General features: G+C 48.8%; 1 pseudogene; it reads left to right on the top strand.

Annotated features, from left to right (window-relative positions):
• Positions 1–633: 633 nt before the first annotated feature.
• LOC136516969 (probable ribose-5-phosphate isomerase 4, chloroplastic) lies at positions 634–2,764 on the top strand (annotated as a pseudogene).
• The last annotated feature ends 17,589 nt before the right edge of the window (positions 2,765–20,353 follow it).

Genomic DNA, 20,353 nt, shown 5'->3' with positions numbered 1-20,353 from the left:
ATCACTTTATATTGCTCCTCATATTTTTCCTGAAATGGTTTTTGGGGGAGTAATCTATATGTCGTATCTCCTATATTTTTTCCCCACTGGGGTTTTTAATGGGATACCAATGACATAATGATTTATTTAAATCACACTTATATATACTATTTTCTCCTTATTTTCCTATAAGGTTTAAAGGGGTTTTATAGTATATCTATACATACATATTTCTCAGATTTTTTCCACTGGATTTTTCGAGGAATTTAAGCATATAGCTACATTGATCTCAAAGAAGATTCGATCAGGGGCAGTGTTACGAAACGGTGCCTGCCAACAACGCCAATTCATCGATGATCTCATCCAATTAGATGTGCAGTTAGGATTAGAATTAACATAGCAGTTAATCTCATCACCAAGGGGCCTGTCCTTTGGTGAACGGTTGTCCCTTGGAGACACCCCTCAAACTGTATATAATCTCCTTTACAGATCAATGAAAAAGCAGTTGTTCCTAAATCATTGTTCATTTTCATTCACTTTTAACATTGTGAAGTTAAGCACCTTCAGTGAACCAGTGGCGGTGACTGGTAAAGTGAAGCAGATGAGGTGCAACCTCTGGAGGCAGGGCTAGCCTTCACCTGCACCACTCCCTTATCCCCGCTGGGGCCCTACCATGTCTTTGTTCCTAGCCGTGCCGATGACCGCCCTGCAGGACAGCCGAACTTCTCGATTCCTTCATCCATGGAGGCCATGGCCAGGCCAAGTGTAGCTCCCTCGTTGCAGCTCCGCCCGTGCCCGAGGCAGCGCCGCAACCGCTGCCCACCGTCCGTCCGACGGCGAGTTGCTTGCTCGTCCTCGGCGGCCGACGCCGACGTGGTCGACCTCTTCGACGCCGCTAAGCTCACGGTAAGCGGGACCCCACCGCACCGCACCGCTCGTTAGTAGCCGTAGCCGCCGTGCCTGTGTATGTTTCCTAACGAGTTTCTTCTTCTCTCCAGGTGGACAAGTTCGTGGCGAGCGGCATGGTGGTCGGGCTAGGCTCCGGCCCGGCGTCCGCCCTGGCCATCCATTACCTCGGCACGCGCCTTCGCCGGGGATCTCTCACCGGCATCACCGCAGTCACCTCGTGAGTCCTGGTTGCTCGTGAGGCCTCGTTGCTACACCTACGGCATCGAATCAGTGCAGTGAGTGTAATCTGTTCTAATCATCTTCCTGGATTGACCAGCCAGGTCCGTGCTCAGTGAGAGCGAGGCAGAAAAGGCAGGAATACGGGCTAACAGCTACCAAGAAGGCACCCAGGTTAGTAGTATGTATGCGCGGTGCTGACACTGTAACCGTCAATTATGAACAAACATCCTGTTAGTTCTTGCTACTCAAGAAGAACAACCTCTGAAACGGTGCTCACTGACCTATATTAGATTGATTTTGCTTTCACTGATGCTGAAGCAATCGAAGAGGGCACCCTGGCTGCAGTCATTGGACGGCTAAAGACCTGAGAGCGGAGAGCCCTCTTTCATGTTGGAGAAGGTAAGCAGATCAGAACAGATCCCTTTAATGACAGACACAAGTAAGCACATGAGTGAATCTTACGCACTTAGCCAGCCGCAATGACTGGGCACTTTCTTTCTCATTAAGCATGATATACATACATACATACTCTGTGCAATCATCTCTGAACTACCTTGATGCAATCCTGTTTTCCTCGCCTATGTAATATATACAGGCAATGGCTAAGTCAGCTGACAAGCTTGCCTTCATCACTGGAAATGACAAATATGTGACGAGCGTCGAGGGTTCCATCCCGGTTCCTGGTTAAAAGTGTAAGCAGTCATCCGTTGCTTCAGCACATGTTGTTTCATTCAATGTTCTGTTCATAAAGAGAGGAGCAGGTCATTTCAGGGAAACTGGATAGACACCGCCGAAGAGATCGACGATTTGTTTCTAGGAGATGCAGAGGTGTGCGGCCCATCGAAGCTAATACTATACACCCTGTTGGAAATTTCAGAAGTGGAGAAGTTGCTGGATTTATGAACCTGAATTATGCATCTGTTCTGATCACAAGTGCAATGTGTTTTTCTTATGATGAAGGTTTGGAGGAGGCCGTCGTTTGGAACTGCCGGTCCACTAGGGGGTGACCACCCATTGGTTACCAAGGAGGGCCATCACGTACTCGATGTTATCTTCACAACTCCAATCCCAGATCTTGGTATGCTGTATGTGGATGGAAGATCTTCCATCCTCGCAACTGCAGATCTAAACTCAGCTTCAATCCGTTAACCACGGTTACTCTGCCATCTTGCTTACAGGTCAGGTAGCAGAGAAGTTGGACAAAATTGATGGTGTTGTGGATCATGGGATCATTTGCAGCAACCAGTAAATCTCTGACTCTGAGCACACATAACCTCTAGGAAAAAAGTTTCAGTTGTTTTTACACTGCAACCTGCTGCCCTGCAGATCATATGCCGTCATTGCATCGAAGGGGGAAGTGCAGGTCCTGGACGTGAAATCTTCCGTGATACAGTAGCGGCGAAACCTTTTGAGTTGCTCTGCAGATTGATGTGCTTTCCTCCATGCTTCGGAACAAGAGTCTACTACCAGTTGGCTGCAAAATGCCATGAGTTAATCATGTACAATTAGTATTTTTGTTCACCACCTGACAATTCTGTCGACAACAGTTGAAGTCCATATCTCGGCATAATCTTTTGCACTAGTATTCAGTTCACCAGACTCGATGAATGTGAGGCAGAACTACAGCTACAACTGCTCTACTAGGGTTTCAGGAGTTCATCTCTTTGAGAACATATTACATACCAAGCCACTGGCTTAAATACATGGCACTGAAGGTATTTATGTTTTTCCTTTGGATTTCCATTGTACTTTTGTGTCTAAATGTTTTCTTGACCTTACAAAATGACAAATTTTCTTTCTACTCTCTGCAACAATTTTTTTATATTTATCCGTTTTTGTATTATTGTCAGTGGCACGAGATACAACACCAATACATTTCTTTTCATATATTGCCAATTTATGTTTGGTTGCTTGGCCAAGAAACTGAACATAAACAATATGAGTTTCTAAACAAAAAGTGATGAGAACTATTTTGTTATTCTTTATTTCCACAATTCTCACCTCAGTACATGTGCATAGTAAATGAATTTAGTGGTTATGCTTGTAGCCTGCCATAAGCAACTCTAAAAAAGCAGTAATCATCATAAGTCCAACTTCAAGCACAAAGCAAAATGTTTTTTATCAACTATTATTGGTACTGGATCTGGGGTCTAAGGAGATACAATAGAAAGAATCAAGCAACTACGAAATATTGTCTTCTCAAGAAAATGAAGTGTACATAATCCACGAATCTGACTAACTGAGATACCTACAACAACCTTTTGTATCAGGCATTTCACCAGCTTGACCTGACATGAAGACTTGTCATTGGGAAAAGAACAGTAACTGCCTTGCTTTTTCACAAACTAACTATATGTAAAGGAAAACATCCATCATTTGATAGCAACAAACAAGTTGGTCCCCAATTTATAAGTGAAGCACCTTCATAGTTCTCAAGTATCATGTTGCTGAACACATACAATGCTACTTTTTCAGTTGTACACAATCTAGTTGTATAAGTACCTAGCTCAACCACATCTTGATATAAGAAAACAATTGTATATGGCTAAGTAGTATCATACTGTCATTTCTTTTCTGGACGATCATGCTCTGCAACACTGCTAATAGTAGAATCTTGGGCAGAGCAGAGCTGATTGTAAAAGCTAGATACTTGCATACAATTGATTTTTATTCCCAATTTGTCGTTGAGCTAGGTGCTTCTACTATTGGATTCTATACAACTAAAAATGCTATACAACTAAAAATGTAGCATTGTCTATGCTCAACAGTATGATACTTGAGAACTTTGAAGGTGCTTCACTTGAAAATCGTGAACCAACTTATTTGTTGCTATACCTGGTAAAAAAAACTTGTTTGTTGCTATGAGATCCAAACGATAAATGTTTTCCTTTAGATATAATTAGTTTGTACTATAACCTTATTAGGCAATTGGGATACCAAAAAAAATGGAATGCTGGGTAGTTACAATTGTTTTCCCAATAATAAATCTTCCCAATGGCAGGTCAAGCTGGGAAATGTTTGGTGAAACATTGTTGTAGATATCTCTGTAGCTCAGATTGGTAAACTCTATGCACTTTGTTTTCTTGAGAAAATATTTCAAAATTGCTTGGTTCTTTATGTTGTCTTTCGTTAAACCTCAGATCTCGTACTCGTAATAGTTAAGAACATGAAAGCATTACCTTTTATTCCTTCATTAAGGTTGAACTTACCAGGATTACTGACTTTTGGGGGTTGCTCATGGTAGGTTGTAGTGTTAAGCATTACCACTAAATTATTTACTATGCACATGTGATGTGGGAATTATGGAAATGAAGTATAGTAAAATAGTTCACATCGATTTTTGTTTAGAAACTCTTTTTGTTTATAGTCAATTCCTCAGCCAAGCGACCAGACATAAATTGGCAATATATGACAAGAAATGTACTGGTATCGTAGAGCTAATAAGAAAAAAACAATGCTAAGTATTGAATCGATAGTCTCTGCTAATGATATATCTAGGAGTTTCCATGAACAAAAGCAATGCCATTGTATCTCCTACCAATAGATTTGTCATTTTGTAAGGTCAAGAAAATAAATTTGTTATTTTGTAAGGTCAAGAAAATATTTGTGCACAAAACTACAATGAAAATGTAGCCCACCCTAAATAAGAAATGATCCTGCCAGCGGAAAAAAACATAAATACGTTTAACAAGTTCAACAAGGGGTAGCCCATTTCTTATGGCCCCACAAACCTAGTACCAAATCAACAACAGCTACCACATTTTGAGTGCTAGAATGCACATGGGTACCATCAATTGAACCCACACAGTCCTTCATGATGCCCATATGATGAACATTAACATTTTATGGCCCATAGCATGCACACAAATCTATCTATTTGACTTAAGTACAGCTGATCTACACCTTAATGAATACCATCTAGATCTGGTATTGATCTTAAATGATGTCTCATTTGATGGTGCTTTTACCATCTCCTGTCTAAGTTCACCAATAGCAAACAATACCTCCTTGAAGTATCTACTCATTGTCTCTATGGATCTCACAAAGGATTGGTTGATCACCCTAAACCACTAGGTATGCCCCACCACATGTAGAAACATATATTGCAAAATTATTGCCCCTCAACAAAGCTATGTATGCTACAAGTTCCCGCCCCTTAACAAATTGCATAGCTCAAAAAAGGGCTCTCCTCATACGTAACATATTGACACACATTCTACATCATTGTAGTTGTAGATTTTGTCCATGTATGTTTGGTGTTCTACATCCCTGCTCATAGGGGCACAGGTGGTACAAGGACATTTGTTATTAACCAATCTAATTTTACTAAAGAAGAATGCATACATAGCCACGACCATAGTAGTTGCATGCAAAGTAAGTGCACTCCTACTGTTTCCTGAAACCATCTAAACACATCAAGAAAAAAAATACATGAACTACTTAGAGACTAGATTATTAGCAAATATTTGGCAAAAGTATATGCTCAAACAATGTAATGACATTACAGGCAGTGGCATGCGCTCAGCTGTTACCATCACAGGCGGTGGAAAGTGCTCAACTATAAACGTAATGACATAAATAAAGGCAGAGGTACTTGTCCAGTTATAATGAATAATAACATAATCATCAGCAGAGACACTTTGCAATCCACATAGAACTAACTATTGTGGATGAGAGCGTAAACCGTATTGTCAATCACCATACGAAGAAGAATCACACAAAGAAAAAGACCAGACAAGAGGACCACATAACGAGAGGGAGGTTATTTGGGGTTACCGTAGCAGCATAGCAATAAGCACGAAGAGGAACAACTAGAGGAGATCTTGGATGTAAGCCTAAAATGGAACAAGTAACTAATCCAAGTTACAAATTGGTACATCCACCATGGATCTGAAGACACTACACGAAAATGGACATCAAGGATTGGATTAGAGTTTACAAGGAGTGAATAGAAGGAAAGGGGAACAGTGGGAAATACTTGCCTTTTGCAAAACACAACACGAATCAAAGAACCCTACAAGGTGTGAACCAAACTCATTAGATTTACATCCCTATCTACCAAAACCAAAGAAAGGGATGGGGATTGGAGATGGACAACTTGCATTTGTTGCGCATGACACCAATTGTACTTCAACGGCAAGAACACCGCAAAGGTGAGGCATGAGAGGGATGCACCATGGATGAGAGTTGAGATGCTAGAGAAGGGAGAGGAGAGGCAAGAAGCAAATAGGAGAGGGTTTGATTTACCTCGGGGCAAGACACGAGCGAATGAGACTGGGAGGGGAAGTAGGAGCTTGTGAAAGGGTGGTAACCCTAGTGGTTTTTGGCGTGTGGATATGGAGGGCCACAAGTAGGTGGGTGGGGATGCTTTTGTATGACTAGAGCCTAGCTCAACCCTTAGCCCCGCCAACCAAACACCCACAAGGTACATCCATGGAACTAAGTTAGGCCACCCTAATTGGTGTTGCTATAGATGATAGATCTAAATAGAAACGCGGGCGTGGCTTTGCCGCGCCTTCCCTTTCGATTAGACCAGTGGCAATAAGAATATAGGTGTAGTGATGAGAAACTCAGCAATTTTTTGTCCATTTTATGAATTTTATGTATTTTCGAGACTATCATCATGAAGGTATAATTTTATTTGCCCCTTAAAAGCATAGGTAAAAGTTTATATGAAAAAATCCTTACTAAAACATGTGATATTATGGATGCACTGCATAGTTCTACTCGTTAGGATTTCAGATCAACTTGATTTTCTAATTTACAATTTTTCTGTGATTTACTATGCAATTTTAAAGTTTCAGCTAATTTATTTTTTGAAAAAAAAAGATATAATCAAAGGTGGCTTGTATTTTGATTTGAGAAAAATCTGAGGAGGTTTTCGTAAAAATTGCTGAGAGTGTCTCTGGAGCGCGGGTTGATTTTCGATAAAGTGAAGGTCTTTTTTGCAAAAAACCCGGAGCCCATCCGTTCTGGACTGCGGATTGATTTGGAAATAATCTGAGGTGTTTTGTGCAAAATATTCTGAGAGGGCCTCTGGAGCGTGGGTTGATTTCTGAAAAATAGAAGGGTTTTTTTCGTAAAATGACCGCGGATCACCCGATCTGGGCCGTCCGCGCGCCCGATCGAATGGCCGCGAAAAGCCCGTGACGTGGCACGCTGGCTGACCGTGGTTTGGATGCAGGTTTCATATGTAAAAGATGTCACTATGTTCTCCTTGCACATCCTCTCCATCTGTGGGCCCCTTCACCTCCACCTTTTCCCCTGTTGCTGCTCTATTGCGTCCCTCAAAGCCCCAACTGTCCAGCCACCTTCCACTCAAATCATCATGCTTAATTCCATCAATCGCTCGGCTTCAGCCTGCCACTCATCGACTTGTTTTGTCTTTTTTCTTTTTTCACTAACAAAAGTATACTTTCTTCATTGATGACATGTTAGCACTGAAGTTTAGAGATACAGTTAGTACTCCTTCGAAAGTTGCTTTGCTTCTCTCGGTTTTTTTCTCCTATTTTTTATGCCATATTTGTTTCCCATATTTTTCGATTTTTATTTTCAAAATAGGAAGTTTGAGACCCTCTATTCTAAAACGAGTAAGTCAATCCATTTATAATTTGAGCAATTTTTCACAATAAATAATCATACGGATCGCTAGCTACGAGTCGACCAAACGTCAGCGAGTCATTCCTCCACGCAAAGGGACACGTACGTTCAGGCAGAAAAAAGAAACCTTCTAGAATACAAGTCTCTGTACGGTGCGTGCTGCGGTCGATTCAAATGTCAAATTCAACTCTGTACGACGAGGCCGGTCCAGTCCAATTGTCCAAACGGCCGAAAGCCGGGAGACGAGGTCGCCGATGCTTCCCATGACCGACTCGGCTTCGTGCCGTCCGCGCCTACGCGATGCTTCGCGTACTCCCTCAGCATATCTGCTGCTGCTGCAGGCAGCTGAGCAGCCTCTGAGCAGTGTTTCTTGCTCGGGAGGATGCAGTCTGCCGGCCGTCTTTCCGGCGCCCACCGTGGCCCGCGGCTGCTCCGATGTCCTCTTCCACCGGCGGGGGATCGATCGGTCTGCAGCAACGCGTACGGGCGGGAAATCAAGACAGACACCAGGATCACGGTTCGTTCCCTTTCCTGCCGTTTCAAGTTCAGTTCTAGAACCATAGAGTTAAATACCTTTGAAGAATAAATGAGTCCAGATAATTCATGCTTGGTTTCTGCTAATAAAGCTTCTCTGATGCCCACTGCTTGCAAAGAACGTGCAGGAACATGAGCCGCATCTCTACAGATTTTCAGACCCCCAGGTTGCTCATGAGCACCAACAGTTCGGTCAGTTCCTCGACAGGATGCTGGACGCGATAAGGATGTTGAGCAACAGTGTACCTCTTAAACAGAGATCAGGGGGTAAACATCTTACTTAGATGTAGAAATTGGTTCCTCTACTTTGTCCTGACGCAGTTGTGCCGCAGCCGCGTGGACGCTGGCGAAGTCAGTGGGTCTTCCCGTCACTGGCAGCACTCTCTTTAGATCGGGTTAGGTTTAGCTGTAGGTGCGTCACGGCGGCTCCGGTCAACCTCGTAGTTAGAGCCCTGACCCTCACCTCTCACCTCTCTTTATAGTGCTGTGCGACAGGGGCCCACCAACCATATTAGGGTTGGACGCCCCGATCAGGGCACGGATCTAAGGGTCTATGGGCCTATTGGTGGAGATCAACTAATATTCTCCCCTTTAATCTCACTACCATCTTTCAATTTCGTATCATTTACTTTTGTTCATTCCATTACAAATTAGCGCATAGAGCATGTTTCATCGTCACGGTCAATTGTCGATAGATTTAACAGCTACAATACACCACTCTGTTCTGAAATAGATACTTAACTTTGAGCCTTCTTTTGTTCAGGAATTTTAGACTTTCCCTTAAATCCATGCTAGCTACATGTTCTTTGAACATGTTGGGTGGTAGCCTTTTGTAAGCGGATCTGCGAGTATCTTTTCGGTACTTATATGCTCAAGACTTATGACATGATCTCGGACTTTATCTTTCACAACATAATACTTTATGTCAGTGTGTTTGACAGCACCACTTGACTTATTGTTGTGAGCATACTGTACTGCCGGATTATTATCGCAGTATAACTTAAGTGGTCTATAGATGTTGTCAACCACCTTCAAACCGGGTATGAACTCCTTTAGCCAGTTCACCTACCCCGTTGCCTCATAACATGCTACAAACTCGGCATGCATTGTGGACGATGTAATGACGGTTTGCTTTGAGCTTTTCCATGAAATAGCTTCCCCTGCGAGAGTGAATACATATCCAGACATGGGTTTTCTATCATCTCCCGCATAGTCAGAATAAGAATATTCCACTATATGGAGTGAATCTGATCTTCTATACGTCATCATGAGGCTTTTCGTTTCTTGTAAATAGCGCTACACTTTCTTTATCAATTTCCAGCGTTTTGTTCCAGGATTGCTCTGAAATCTGTCAAGTAACCTGGTAACAAATGTCAAGTCAGGGCATGTACATACTTGAGCATATTGCAAGCTTTCGACAGCTGAAGCATATGGAACCGTTTTCATTTGATCGATCTCATACTGGTTCTTGAGGCATTGAAAATCTCCATATCTATCGCCCTTAACTATAGGAGCAGGTGAGGAACTATATTTGTGCATACTGAATTTCTTTAAGATATTTTCTATGTATGTCTTTTGTGACAGTCCTAATACCCCTTTACTTCTATCTCGGTGAATCTTGATCCCTACAACGAACGAAGCTTCACCAAGATCTTTCATATCAAATTTTAAGGACAAAAACTTCTTTGTCTCCAGTAGTAGACTGACATCACTATTAGCAAGTAAGATATCATCCACATACAGGACAAGGAAGATAAATTCTCCATTCTTAAACTTTGCATAGACACAATTGTCCTCTACATTCTCTTTAAACTCAAAATTCCTTATTCTCTGATCAAACTTCAAGTACCACTGTCTTGAAGCTTGTTTTAATCCATAAATGGATTTTTTAGGCGGCATCCCATTTGTTCTTTTCCTTTCATGATAAAACCTTTTGGTTGTGCTATGTAAACATTTTTCTCTAAGTCCCCGTTGACAAATACCGTCTTTACATCCATCTGATGTAATTCTAAATCGTAATGTGCCACTAATGCTATTATGATTCTGAAGGAATCATTACCTGAGACTGGAGAAAAGGTCTCATTGTAATCAATGCCTTCTCTTTGCGTAAAGCCTTTTATCACAAGTCACGCTTTATATCTCTCTATATTTCTTTGAGAGTCAAGTTTTGTTTTGTAGACCCATTTACAGCCTACTGTTTTGACTCCTTTAGGAATTATTTCCAAGTCTCAAACTCTATTAGCATTTATAGATTTCATTTCATCTTCTATGGCCTCAAGCCACTTTGATAAATGATCACTTCTCATGGCCTCTTCAAATGAGGTGGGATCATCCTTCATTTGAAATTTCTTAGTATTGTATACTTCATAGTCAGCAGGAATAACTGATTTTCTAACTCTTTGAGACTTTCTAGGGGCCTCCACATTTGGCACATCTTCTGTTTGAGGCTGTTGTTGCTCCCCCTCATGTGTGGCAATAGGTTCTATAGGATCCTGAAGAAAAGGTTCCTCATCGTCATTCATTGTTGCCACAGGCGGAATAACAACAGCTGTTGGCACCACAGTATCTTGCACTGTCGGTGCAGCGACAGCAGGTAGTGAGAAAAATGACTCATGAATCATCAGAGTGGGCGCATACACCCGCTTCTCTTTAAGATCAATTTCTCGAGCTACCATGCTCCCCCTCATCATTTTATCCTCTAGGAAGACATCGTGTCTCGTTTCCACAAACTTTGTATGTCTCTCTAGACAGTAGAATCGAAAACATTTTGACTTTTCTGGGTAGCCAATGAAATGGCAACTTACTGTTTTGGGATCTAGCTTCCCAAAGTTTGGGTTAAACACTTTAGCCTCAGCAGGACTCCCCCCCACACGTAAGTGATTTAGTAAGGGTACTCTTACTGTCCATAACTCATACGGTGTTTTGGGCACCGACTTACTTGGTACTCTATTGAGAATATGAATGACGGTTTTTAACGTCTCCATCCACAGGCTCAACGATAAGGTGAAGTAACTTATCATACTGCGCACCATATCCATCAGGGTACGATTGCGTCTTTCAGCTACTCCATTCTGCTGAGGTTTGCCCGGTGTAGAATACTGGGCTACTATGCCATTCTCCTGTAAGAACCTTGCAAAAGGTCCATGAACTTGGCCATATGGGGTATGCCGATCGTAGTACTCCCCCCCACGGTCGGACCTGACTATCTTAATCTTTAAATTGTGTTGGTTTTCAACTTCTGCCTTAAATATCTTAAATTTATCCAATGCTTCTGTTCTTTCTTTGATTGGATAAATGTAGCCACAACAGGAGTAATCATCTGTGAATGTTATGAACGAATCATAACCATCCACACTCTTTACAGGAAACGGACCACAGATGTCTGTGTGAATAATATATAAAATTCCTGCGTTTCGTTTGACATCTTTCTTAATTTTCTTTACATACTTTCCTTTTATGCATTCTCTGCATTGTTCTAAATCTGAGAACTCTAATAGAGGAAGAATATCATTATTAACTAGTCTTTCTATTCCCCCCTCGAAATATGGCCTAAACGACAGTGCCATAATTTCAACGACGCATCGTGAGCTCTCTTTTATTTTCTATTTACATCCACAGACGATGATATATTTTCATTGTCGCACGCAACATTCTCATCATCGCATACAACATTCACATCATCACGTAGCAATAACAAATAGTATGTGCTCTCTTATGCCACTATTTTCAGAGTACCTCTCTGTCACCAGCTGCTTTATCGGCTGGATAACATATGTCTTTAAAGAGCCAGTGAACTAACTCTTTATTCTATCAAGGTACTCGATAACCGTGTCACACTCTGGAATTGAGCCCACAATTGCAGGCTCAATCGTTTTCTTTATCACAGCCAAACATTTCTTGTTGGCAGTGACCCACTTTCTATGCTCAAGGTCATAGGACATCTTTTGGGATTCAAAATCCCTCTCTTTAGTTGCCCAAGCGGCATCAGCCTCGTTTGTCTCCCTCACCGGTGCCACAGGCTCAGTGAAACATGGTGAGGTGATTACACAGTCCACCTCAGCCAAGATGAAGGCCAGGTCAATATTTTTCTTAACATAAAAAATAACAACAATTGCGTGCCTTGATTTCAACGTTGGTCAAAATTAAAACATACAACTGTTCTTATACACTAATCCTACATCACCATTGGGCAGAAATAGAATTAATGCATAAAATCATTAAAATTACGATATTGTTATTAACGTTGGTCAGAAAATAACAATATCATAATCATGTCAAAATATCTTTTTCTCCAATTAAATATCACGTTGGTTCAAAATAACTGAAGAATATACAATTTCTTTAGCAGCGGAAAACGTATACTCAATTTCTTGAATTTTACCCATAGGGAAAAATTACTTTTCCTATTTTCTTTGAGCTATTTTTTCATTTTCCAGAAATAAGCACTTACTGGAAAATAAACAAAATAAAAAACTGATCTTGGGCCGGAACTCGCACAGTGGCCCAGCCCAGCTCTGCCCTTTCAATCGCGCGCACGTGCATTGCGCTAACCCAGGCCGCAACCTGGGCCAGAGTGATGGATAAGTCTCATGTGTGGCTGGTCTTTGTGGGGCTATGATGCTCACATGGTCATGGTCCTTGTGGCTGTTTTTCTGTTTTTAGGACAGCATCTTAGACTAGAGGACAGCATCTTAGAGGACAGCATCTTAGACTAGAGGACAGCATCTTAGCATCTTAGACTAGCATCTTAGACTAGCATCTTGGCATATGCTTGGCTGGCTAGCAGCCTATAAATATGTAACCCCAACCCCTTGGGTTGGTATGGCATTTGTGTGAGCTTGTGTGAGAAATAGACAAGAAAATTGCCCCAACTCCTAGTGTCATCCTCTCTCGATGAGAGTAAGAATTCTCCTACTACCAAGAGTGAGAATTCAGCGACTAACAACTGGTATCAAAGCCGTATTATCCTGTAGCCTGAGCATCTCTTGCTCATCTTCTCTCCCAGCCCCACAACAGCCCCAGCTGTTGGCAGCAGCAGCTCCTCCGGCCGCTCCTGTTCACTCCTCTCCCAGCTCGTCTGAAGCAGCCCTCTCCCCACGCAGCAGCCCCCCGGTAGCGCATCATGTCCGCAGGGCAGTCTCAGCGCTCGGTCGCCTCGAGCACGCGGCGTCGGCAGGAGGCCGAACTTGCCGCGGCAGAGGAACGCGAGCGAGCGGCGGCAGAGACCGCTGCGGCGGCGGCAAGGGCGTCGAGGCTAGCAGCGGCGGAGCTGGCAGCAGCCAGAGCGGAGGCGGAAGCAGCGGCGGCGGCGAATGCAGCGCGTGCGGCGGCGGCGGAGGTCGAGGCTCTGCGCGGCAGCATCGGCAGCTCCATTTCCGCTGACGACACCGCCGACGCGGACCTCGAGCTGCTAGAGAGGGAGGCAGCGCGAGCGCGGGCGGCGCAGTGGACAGCGGCGCACGTCCACGAGCGTGGCGGCAGTCCAGATAGGCGCGGACGCGCTGGCGGCGCTCCTGAAGGAGGTGCGCACGGCGGTGGCGCTCCTGGGGCAGCCGCGCACGCCCACGAGCGCGGCGGCAGCCCAGACAGGCGCGGACGCGCTGGTGGCGCTCCTGGAGGAGGCGTGCACGGCGGCGGCGCTCCTGGAGGAGGCGCGCACGGCAACGGTGGCGGACGGGTCGATGGAGAGCGCGGCCTTCACAGGCAGCGTGGCTCTCTCTCCCCGGATCGGTACCGACGGGTCGATGGAGAGCGCGGCCTTCACAGGCAGCGTGGCTCTCTCTCCCCGGATCGGTACCGTGGTTACCACGGGCTCCAGGCTGTTGTCAGGGACGTCGGTCCCGGCGGTGGGTGGCCTACCCTCACCAAGACCAACTACGTCGAGTGGGCTGCGGTGATGAGGGTAAAGCTCCAAGTGCGGCACATGTGGGAGGCAGTCCGGTATGGCGACGTCGACTACGACCTAGATCGACGGGCGCTGGATGCTCTCATCGCTGCAGTCCCGCCCGAGATGCAGTTCTCGCTTACCAGCAAGCGGACTGCCAAGGAGGCTTAGGACGCCATCGCTGCGGCACGCATCGGCAGCGACCGCGCCCGCAAGTCCACACTGCAGGCACTTCGCAAGGAGTGGGAGAACCTGGCCTTCAAGCCAGGTGAGGACGTTGATGACTTTGCTCTCCGTCTCAACACTCTGTTGCAGAAGATGGTGCAGTTCGGCGACGACACCTACGGCGAGGAGAGAGCTGTCGAAAAGCTCTTCCGCTGCGTCCTCGAGAAGTACAAGCAGATGGCTCGCTCGATCGAGTCCCTGCTGGATCTCTCCACGATGTCGATCGAGGAGGCGATAGGTCGGCTCAAGGTCGTCGACAGCGATGAGCCACAGTCTCTCTCGGGGCCCATCACCACTGGCGGGAAGCTCCTCCTCACTCGGGAGCAGTGGCTTGCCAGCCAAGGTGACCGGAGGAAGGGGGAGCCTTCTTCCGCGACAGGCGGCCGCAAGCGTGGCAAGCCACGCAAGGCGAGCAGAGACGCCCAGGCCGGGGCGCGAGGACGTGCCGAGGGTGATGCCCGCGGAGGCGCCCAGGGCGGCGCCGCCGGCAGGCACAAGCCGGCACGAGACGACGCCTGCCGCAACTGCGGCCAGCTTGGCCATTGGGCCAAGGACTGTCGACAGCCACGACGCGGCCAGGCCCACGTCGCACAGGCGGAGGAGGAGCCGGCTCTGTTCATGGCACATGCCAGCATCGAGCTACCTCCAGCAGCACCGGCCGCAGCGGCTCTCCTCCACCTTGATGAGCCAAAAGCACACGCCCTCCTCGGCGACAGCTCCGGCAACGACAAGACTGACGGGTGGTGCCTCGACACCGGCGCCACCCATCACATGACCGGTCGACGGGAGTTCTTCACCGAGCTTGACTCTAGCGTCCGAGGCTCCGTCAAGTTTGGGGATGCCTCCGGCGTGGAGATCAAGGGCGTCGGCTCCATCATCTTCACCGCCGTGTCTGGTGAGCACAGGCTGCTCACCGGAGTCTACTACATCCCCGCGTTGAGGAACTCCATCATCAGCTTGGGACAGCTGGATGAGAACGGTTCGCGCGTGGTGGTTGAGGACGGAGTCATGAGGATTTGGGATCGTCGTCGTCGCCTTCTTGCCAAGGTATCCAGAAGCGCAAATCGACTCTACGTCCTTAACGTGCAGGTGGCACAACCCCTCTGTCTCGCTGCTCGTCGGGACGACGAGGCGTGGCAGTGGCACGAGCGTTTCGGGCACCTTCACTTTGAGGCCCTGAAGCGGCTCAGTGCCACGGAGATGGTGCGAGGCCTGCCGTGCCTCGACCATGTGGAGCAGCTCTGCGACGTCTGCGTGTTGACGAAGCAGAGGCGACTCCCTTTTCCCCAGCGGGCGAGCTTTCGAGCCAAGGAGAGGCTCGAGCTCGTGCACGGGGACTTGTGTGGCCCGGTGACACCGGCCACACCAGGAGGACGACGCTACTTCCTGCTGCTCGTCGACGACCTCTCCCGCTACATGTGGGTGATGGTCCTCGGCAGCAAGGGAGAGGCTGCGGACGCCATCAGACGCGCGCAGGCTGCTGCGGAGGCGGAGTGCGGCCGCAAGCTGCGCGTGCTGCGCACCGACAACGGCGGCGAATTCACGGCGGCTGAATTCGCGTCGTACTGCGCTGACGAGGGCATTCAGCGCCACTACTCCGCGCCGTACAGCCCGCAGCAGAACGGCGTCGTCGAGCGGCGCAACCAGACGGTTGTGGGGATGGCTCGGGCCCTCCTCAAGCAGAGGGGGATGCCGGCTGTCTTCTGGGGAGAGGCGGTGGTGACGGCCGTCTACATCCTCAACCGCTCACCTACCAAGGCGCTCGACGGCAGGACGCCGTACGAGGCTTGGCATGGGCGCAAGCCGGCGGTCTCCCACTTGCGGGTCTTCGGCTGCCTCGCGTTCGCCAAGGAGCTTGGCCACATCAGCAAGCTCGACGACAGGAGCACTCCGGGAGTGTTCATCGGCTACGCGGAGGGCTCGAAGGCCTACCGCATCCTCGACCCGAAGACACAGCGTGTGCGCACGGCGCGCGACGTTGTGTTCGACGAAGGGCGAGGATGGGCGTGGGACAAGGCGGTGGACGATGGCTCGGCTCCGACGTACGACGACTTCACTGTCGAGTACGTCCACTTCGAGGGAGCTGGGGGAGTAGGCAGCTCTTCTTCGGCGAGCGCGTCTACCCCAGTCTCCGAGCCTCCACCGACCCCGGCACCTGCTACTCCGACAGCACCACGCTCTCCAGCCAGGACCTCGGCTGCGATGAGCTCTTCGCCGGCTCCACCACAGCCGGCAACGCCACGCACTCCAGCACCGACAGGCACCACTCCGGGCACGTCTACTCCACCACCAGCTCGTGTCGAGCACGGCCCGGTTGAGCTCACTACTCCGCTCTCTCACGACGAGGAGCGCGTCGACGCGTACCACGACGGCGAGCCGTTGCGGTACCGTACGGTGGAGAACCTTCTCGGCGACCAGCCGGTGCCGGGACCGGTGCCTCACGACCTGGAGGCGCAGTTGCACCTTGCGTGTGACGACGGCGAGCCTCGGTCGTTTGCAGAGGCCGAGAGACACGCGGCATGGCGCGCCGCGATGCAGTTGGAGATGGATGCGGTTGAGAAGAACCGCACCTGGGAGCTTGCTGACCTTCCTCGTGGTCACCGCGCGATCACCCTTAAGTGGGTGTACAAGTTGAAGAGGGATGAAGCCGGCGCCATCGTCAAGCACAAGGCTCGCTTGGTGGCACGAGGTTTCGTGCAGCAGGAGGGGGTCGACTTCGACGACGCCTTTGCTCCCGTGGCACGGATGGAGTCCGTGCGACTCCTCCTTGCGCTAGCTGCCCAGGAGGGCTGGCGTGTTCATCACATGGACGTCAAGTCGGCGTTCCTTAACGGCGACTTGAAGGAGGAGGTCTACGTGCACCAGCCGCCGGGATTTGCGATCCCCGGCAAGGAGGGCAAGGTGCTCCGCCTGCGCAAGGCCCTCTATGGCTTGCGGCAGGCACCGAGGGCGTGGAATGCCAAGCTGGATTCCACGCTAAAGGGGATGGGCTTCGAGCAAAGCCCGCACGAGGCGGCCATCTACCGACGGGGCAATGGAGGTAATGCCCTGCTGGTGGGTGTCTACGTCGACGACTTGGTGATCACCGGCACCAAGGATGCGGAGGTGGCGGCATTCAAGGAAGAGATGAAGGCCACCTTCCAGATGAGTGACCTGGGGCCTCTCTCCTTCTACCTGGGAATCGAGGTACACCAGGATGACTCTGGGATCACGCTTCGACAGACCGCCTACGCCAAGCGCGTCGTTGAGCTAGCTGGGCTCACCGACTGCAACCCAGCTCTCACTCCGATGGAGGAGAGGCTGAAGCTGAGCCGCGACAGCACGACGGAGGAGGTGGACGCTACGCAGTACCGGCGTCTTGTGGGGAGCCTTCGCTACCTCGCCCACACACGGCCGGACTTGGCATTCTCCGTCGGCTACGTTAGTCGGTTCATGCAGCGACCGACGACAGAGCACCAGCAGGCTGTGAAGAGGATCATCCGCTACGTTGCGGGGACTCTCGACCACGGCCTCTACTACCCGAGGTGCCCTGGGGCGGCACACTTCGTCGGGTACAGCGACAGCGACCACGCCGGCGACATCGACACCAGCAAGAGCACGAGCGGGATCCTCTTCTTCCTCGGCAAGTGCCTCGTTAGCTGGCAGTCGGTCAAGCAGCAGGTGGTGGCCCTGTCCAGCTGCGAGGCCGAGTACATAGCGGCCTCCACCGCTTCGACTCAGGCGCTCTGGCTCGCTCGACTGCTTGGTGATCTCCTCGGCAGAGACACTAGAGCGGTGGAGCTCAAGGTGGACAGCAAGTCCGCTCTGGCCCTGGCAAAGAACCCCGTGTTCCACGAACGCAGCAAGCACATCCGGGTGAGGTACCACTTCATCCGAGGCTGTTTGGAGGAAGGGAGCATCAAGGCGAGCTACATCAACACCAAGGACCAGCTTGCGGACCTGCTCACCAAGCCTCTTGGGAGGATCAAGTTCCTTGAGCTCTGCTCCAGGACCGGGATGGTTCAACTCTCCCACAAGACGACGCACAAGACTTAGGGGGAGAATGATGGATAAGTCTCATGTGTGGCTGGTCTTTGTGGGGCTATGATGCTCACATGGTCATGGTCCTTGTGGCTGTTTTTCTGTTTTTAGGACAGCATCTTAGACTAGAGGACAGCATCTTAGAGGACAGCATCTTAGACTAGAGGACAGCATCTTAGCTAGGACAGCATATTAGCATCTTAGACTAGCATCTTAGACTAGCATCTTGGCATATGCTTGGCTGGCTAGCAGCCTATAAATATGTAACCCCAACCCCTTGGGTTGGTATGGCATTTGTGTGAGCTTGTGTGAGAAATAGACAAGAAAATTGCCCCAACTCCTAGTGTCATCCTCTCTCGATGAGAGTAAGAATTCTCCTACTACCAAGAGTGAGAATTCAGCGACTAACACAGAGCCGACAAAGTAGCCCGGCGCGCTCGCCTGCCTAGGCCGAGAGCGGCCCGTTGAAACCTTGAGCGCAGGCTTCGTAGGATCAAAACCCGCTCGGCCGCGTCGGGCGAAAACCCTAGCCCCATTCCTTTCTTTCTCCTCTGCCTTTCTCTCTCAACCGCGTGGCGCACCGAGCGAGCAAAGCGGTGGAGCGGGCAACCATGCCCCCCTCGCTGGCGTGCGCGCTCCCCAGCGGATGAGCGCGCCGCCGTCGAGCGGCCTGGCCGCGGCGCCCCCTTGGACGAGTCCGGGCGAAACAGCTCCCCCGACTCGGCCTTCTTCTCCCGCGCCGACGAAGGGTCAGCCCGGCGCACGGCGAGGTAGGTCCCTTTCCTCTTCTTCCACATCCCCTTCTTCTTTTGGATTTGGATTCTACTTCTCTTATCCGAACCGGTGTTGGGGATTAGGGTTTAGATCTAGGGTTAGGGTTCGAAATCCGACCCACTGTTCTTCTTCCCCAGAGGGTCTTCACGGGTTTAGGGTTCGGCTTTGATTCTCTTCTAGGCCGAATCCCTCTTCTTTTGTTTTTTCCTTCACCCAGTTAGGGTTAGGGTTAGGGAATCGTTAAGGTTAGGATTAACCCGATTTGGTTTTTCTTTCGGTTTTGATTCGAGATCGGTGAGATAAGCCCCTTCCCCTCTTCCCCTTCTTCTCTTTTGGATCTTCTTTCTTTTCTTTTCAGAGTTGAACCGATTTGGGGTTGGGGTTGGGGTTAGGGTTAGGGTTACTGTTCTTCTTCCCCAACGGGTTAGGGTTCGGTTGAACTATGTGCATCTCGATTTCTTTCCCGATTAGGGTTAGGGTTTGACTCACTGGAGTCACTATTCATCTTCCCCAGCGAGTGCTTCATGGGTTAGGGTTCGGCTTCGCGTGCTGAGACCCCTTTTTCTTCTCTCCTCAGATCCGAACGGGCTCTGTTCTTTTCTTGCCGCGCACCGACAAAGACGACGGTGCGACACCTTTCCCTGCACGGTGACGGTGGTGACCGGCAGTTGAGTGATGCCCACCACCCTCCCGGTCTCTTTTTTATTTTCTTTTACCCGGTTAGGGTTAGGGTTTGAATCCGAAACGGGTCAAACCCTTGTTCTTTCTTTGATTTCTTTTCAATTCTCTACCCCATACTAGATCTACACACTCTTACCCTGGCTCTGGTACGATTGTTGAGCAACAGTGTACCTCTTAAACGTAGATCAAAGGATAAACATCTTACTTAGATGTAGAAATTGGTTCTTCTACTTCGCCCTGGCGCAGTTGCGCCGCAGCCGCGTGGACGCCGGTGTCGTGAGAGCTCGGCGCGGTGGAGTCCAGCGTAGCGGTGGCGATGCAGAGGTGACGACGGCGAAATCAGTGGGTCTTCCCGTCGTTGGCAGCACTCTCTTTAGATCGGGTTAGGTTTAGCTGTAGGTGGGTCACGACAGCTCTGGTCAACCTCGTAGTTAGAGCCTTGATCCCTACCTCTCTTTATAGTGCTGTGCGACAGGGGCCCACCAACCATCTTAGGGTTGGGTGCCCCCGATCAGGGCGCAGATACAA

The sequence above is a fragment of the Miscanthus floridulus genome, chromosome 2, assembly GCF_019320115.1.
Source record: "Miscanthus floridulus cultivar M001 chromosome 2, ASM1932011v1, whole genome shotgun sequence".
Classification (NCBI taxonomy): domain Eukaryota; kingdom Viridiplantae; phylum Streptophyta; class Magnoliopsida; order Poales; family Poaceae; genus Miscanthus; species Miscanthus floridulus.
Note: the sequence above shows the minus strand (reverse complement) of the source record. Positions and strands in the feature narration are given on the sequence as shown.